The following is a 5,000-nucleotide window of genomic DNA, read 5'->3' as shown; positions in this document are numbered from 1 at the left end:
TTTGGCCAGTTTTTGGCCTGTTCTTGCATTGCGCGGTGACCGTCGAGAGCGGAGCAAAACGTCAGCCATCTCAGCACCCTGGAACCCCCCGGGTGGCACAGGGCTGGATGGGGCTTTCGTATAGCAGGGACGGTGCTGCCTCTCGCTTCGCTCGCTGTCCGCCGCTCGCCGCTCGCGCAGCCAAAAATGGCCAGTTTTGGCCCGTTTTTGGGCCGTTTTGGCCAGTTTTTGGCCTGTTCTTGCATTGCGCGGTGACCGTCGAGAGCGGAGCAAAACGTCAGCCATCTCAGCACCCTGGAACCCCCCGGGTGGCACAGGGCTGGATGGGGCTTTCGTATAGCAGGGACGGTGCTGCCTCTCGCTTCGCTCGCTGTTCGCCGCTCGCCGCTCGCTCGCGCAGCCAAAAATGGCCAGTTTTGGCCCGTTTTTGGGCTGTTTTGGCCAGTTTTTGGCCTGTTCTTGCGTGGTGCGGTGACCGTCGTGAGCGGAGCAAAACGTCAGCCATCTCAGCACCCTGGAACCCCCCGGGTGGCACAGGGCTGGATGGGGCTTTCGTATAGCAGGGACGGTGCTGCCTCTCGCTTCGCTCGCTGTTCGCCGCTCGCCGCTCGCTCGCGCAGCCAAAAATGGCCAGTTTTGGCCCGTTTTTGGGCTGTTTTGGCCTGTTTTTGGGCTGTTCTTGTGTGGCGCGGTGACCGTCGTGAGCGGAGCAAAATGTCAGCCATCTCAGCACCCTGGAACCCCCCGGGTTGTCACGACCTTAGCTGGTTTTGCCTAAGGCGTGCGGCACCCTTGCGTGTCCGTCCGCAAAGGTCAGCCTCCCCGAAGCCTCCCATTGTCCCTTAGGACCACCAAAAGAGAGAACGGGTTAGAGAGAACGCCACAAACGGGATCCACAAGCAAACATGTCCGGAAAACACTTCATAGACAATGCAAATTACAAACAGACTTTACAAGCTCTGAACAGTGGCACAACAAAGGGTAAAATGGTCCATTACAGACCGAAAGCTCTCTCACGTGTCCACATGACACAACCTTTATTTACAAGCCTAAAGAGGCCACCAACCCAACTAAAATGGGACTTATGAGCCTTCAGCCGCCCCTTTACATTCTGTACAGGGCATGAATATGCCAACAGACACGGACATATATAAGCATTACATCAAACACCTTGTTTCGAAGTTTGTCCGTGACATTCTCCCCCACTTATCCCTTCGACGTCCTCGTCGAAGCCTTTGTGAACACTGCAACTCTTCGCCTTTGCTGAGTCTTCAATCTTCTGCTCCAGCTGCAATGCGCCTCCTGGCTCCCAGCTGCTCTCCGCTGCTGTTTTTGAGTAGTCGAACCTTTGATCCGCCATGCTGCTTCAACTCGCCAATGACTCTGACTCTGGTGTGGGGTTGGCGGAGTTGTGTTGATCCTCGTTGATTCCTGCGGATCTCCCGGATGAAGGAAAAGACCATCCTTACTGCGCCAGTCTCTCAGAAATTCCACATGCTGCTTGAACTGGGTGGATGCTTGTTGGAGCTTTAACGAGCATCGCCTCGCAAACTTCTGAAGTTTTGGGTCCTTCCTCCACAAAATCTGCTCATTGACTCTTCTTTCAGTTAGTTGTCACATCCAAGTAGGTTCGCATCACTTCCGCTTTCGATTGGCATTTCGTTGGGAAATGAAGCGGACAATCTACTCTCAGTAGCACTGATCACCGTTGGTGAGGATTTGACAACTATTGTCTTCCATTATCTTCGAAGGGTCTTTGAACTTGTGCAGAGCTCCTCTGCTGGATAGATAAGAGAATTGGGGTACTCGGTTTCGCCCATTCTCTTAAGAGTTGAGAAGGCAAAAGTTACTTGACTTCGCCCGCCTCCTCGAGGTTGTACTTCATGCATCGAGCTGGTTACTGGTCTTCGCCCGCTCTTTGCTCACACTTCTGAAGCACTTGAAGTGTTTGCACTCCTTGCATTGAGTTAGTTACTGTGATTCACCTTCTCAATGCCATCGAACTTCTGGAATGCGGGAAGTTTTCACCCCAACTTGGAGTAATTCTCTGATAGATGAGGTCGCCTCTGGGATTGTACCGTCTTCTCCATCAACCCTGCCGCCTACTCAACTGAGTAGCAAAGGTACAGCACCGCGTACTGCCTGCTTCGTTCCTTGGTCGTGCACTCTTGCATGACCCGAAGTCCTTCACTTACGGCTGTCTTGATGAGAAGCACACTGACACCGGTCTTACGAAGTTCCTCGGCCTCTGCCCTTCAGCCTTGTCCCGGTACTTGGAGATTGCCTCTGCATGCTCCACCTCCTCGGCCCCTTTCACGACCAAACGCTCTCCCTCCGTGAGAGCAAGGGATCAATGACTTGCACGGAAGTCCCGCCTCTGCGGTACCATGGCGCTGCAATGCCCATGGCTCTACTATCCGTCGCCTCGCATCTGCATCCCTTTTCTTCACGATCAGTAGACATGTCTCCGTGGCACTCCTCTGAGTCCACCTCCATTCTAACTGATGCTTGATTTTGGGTAGCTAAGTCCCTCTGGACTCGTCGTCGCTTCCTCGCCCCTTTCGACCCCCTGCTTCAACACCTCCGTGTTCTTCAAGCAGCTCCTTCTGGTCGATGGAAAGACAGACTGCACTCCCATGCATGGCCTCTGCCATCGCATTGTAGGGTTTGCACCGATTCTGTTCTCCATAGCTTCCTTGGTAGCAACGTTCGCTTACTCGGCCTTGTCCTCTGACTTGCCGGGCTCCCTTAAGCGAATATGAGCTCTGGAGCAGTCCAACTCTCCAGCTGCTTCGATCATACCTCTGCATGATCAAGTCCCTCCCATGGAACTCACTGGTACTTGCATTCGAACTTTTCCCTTGGTGGAACCCAGCCCCCATATGCTGATGACCAAGGTTTTCATCCGATGCAAAATTCGGTGCACGCCCGTAAGACCCGCCTCTGCGGTACCATGGCCTTCACTCCTTGGATCCATAGCCCTTCTTGCCGTCGTGTTGTTCACCAAAGCGGAGCTCCCAGTAGCTCCCGATCATACCTCCATATGATCTCATCCCTCACGGGACGAGTTGTGTGTATCGCATTGCCACGAACTGTTCCACCACGATCCGCTGCACCATGTCGCCTCCTGGTGACATCTCCATTGCATTCTGATCCTTGGGGAATAAACTCGAATTGTGAACCCTCCATGTGTGGCCTCTGCCAATACATCGCCGGGTCTCTTCCACCTTCGATTTTGTTCGCTCCTTTGGCAATCGATCTTCATCCACCCACTCGTGGGTCACACCTAGATGAAGCACCGCTCTAGGACAGTCCATCGCCTAGTAGCTCCCGAAGTCCCCCGACTTCGCTGCAATTGGTGCACCATTGTCTGGATCCTGGGCCTCTGCCCCTACCAGCACAATCTCCGCTGCGCACCGCTTCCTTCATAGCAACTCGAATGGCAACACTGTGGCTTATTCTTCAAGAGTACCCGCCTCTGCGTCCTCTTGCCCCGTGCTAAGGCCTTCTGAACCCAACTTCGCCTCCGCAAATTGAGTCGCCTTAGTTCCTCCCTCAAATGCTTCTCCGAGATAAGGTGCATGTGCCCCGAAGCTCCCTTCGTCTTTGGCACCATGCAAGATGAGTCTGCTCCGTCAGAATGAAGGACCCATGGAACAACATGATCCTGCTCTTGCCTCTGCAAGTGTTCATGTCCTTGACCCCTGTCTAAGGAAAGCACTGTGCCTCTGCTCCATGTTCCAACTTCTCTGCTGGCTCCCTTCATGCGGCTTGGGTACTTCGCCAAGTTACACCCAAGTTGCTCCGCTCCTCATTTTCGCATTGAGTCGATGGTGGCCCTCGCGCCCACCATTCCACGGGTCAGCCCTCCCTTGACTCCGATCTCCACATCGACTCCAAGTGTGCCTTCATTTAAGTTGCTTAAGGCCGCTCCCCCACTTGATCTCGCAATGCATCCACCAATGCATTCTCTCGAGCGAGATCATGCGACAACTCCTTGCCGCTTGCTCAGTCCATCGAGCTTCGTGGAGTTGTTGTTTGTTGAGGTACTCCTCCTCAACATGTGAGGTCCGTCTCACATGATTCTCCCTCTGGAGAGCCGGGACATATCCCTCCTGGATAACTGTCCCATTGGAGCAACATCTCTCTTCGTTTCGGAGACCACCATCCCCTTGGACTACTCCGATCTGCTGAACAAACTGTGCATTGTTCTGCCTCCTGCAAACGCACTTGCTAGATTGCGACTCCACGTCAATACAGCCACCGCTGCACCCCTCAAGGCCTAGCAACATGCTGAACTCGTTGCACACTTCAGCCTCCTACGGACGTATCCTTCACATGCCGAAGAGAAAGTTTCAATGCTCCATGGTGCCGAGTCTCGGCCGCCTTGGGATGGCCACGAACATTCCGTCGTCCGCATACAAGCCCATGCATGAGTACCAAAATCTTCGAGTTAGCAATTCCCCTCACCTCTGTGAGCTTTGCATAACTCTTTTGGTCGTTGAGCAACTCTCTCCACCTTGCATGGTCTCATTCTTGCCAAGCGCCTCGCTTGCCTAGAGCACCATCAAGTATAGTTGTCAACGTTGAGCCATAGCTCAAACTCAGCCATCCCAACCTTTGTGCGCTCCAAATTCTTCCAAGCTTGCCTGTTCTCGTGGTGCCTCTTGCGCGAAGGGTTGGCCATTCCTCTGAATGCCAATGCCAGATGCCCGCTCCTCTGAGCGACTCTTTTCCCTACATCTCCATGCCCGTTTTCCCTCAAACGGTCGCGCGTGTGCTGACTGCCCTCAACGCAGCCCCGCTAGGTCCCCCACGTTTGCATGTCAAGTGTTTCTATGAGTGCTTGTCCCGCTCTGATACCAAATGTCACGACCTTAGCTGGTTTTGCCTAAGGCGTGCGGCACCCTTGCGTGTCCGTCCGCAAAGGTCAGCCTCCCCGAAGCCTCCCATTGTCCCTTAGGACCACCAAAAGAGAGAACGGGTTAGAGAGAACGCCA

Source organism: Musa acuminata, unplaced genomic scaffold, assembly GCF_036884655.1.
Source record: "Musa acuminata AAA Group cultivar baxijiao unplaced genomic scaffold, Cavendish_Baxijiao_AAA HiC_scaffold_407, whole genome shotgun sequence".
Classification (NCBI taxonomy): domain Eukaryota; kingdom Viridiplantae; phylum Streptophyta; class Magnoliopsida; order Zingiberales; family Musaceae; genus Musa; species Musa acuminata.
This window is presented reverse-complemented; position numbering follows the sequence as displayed.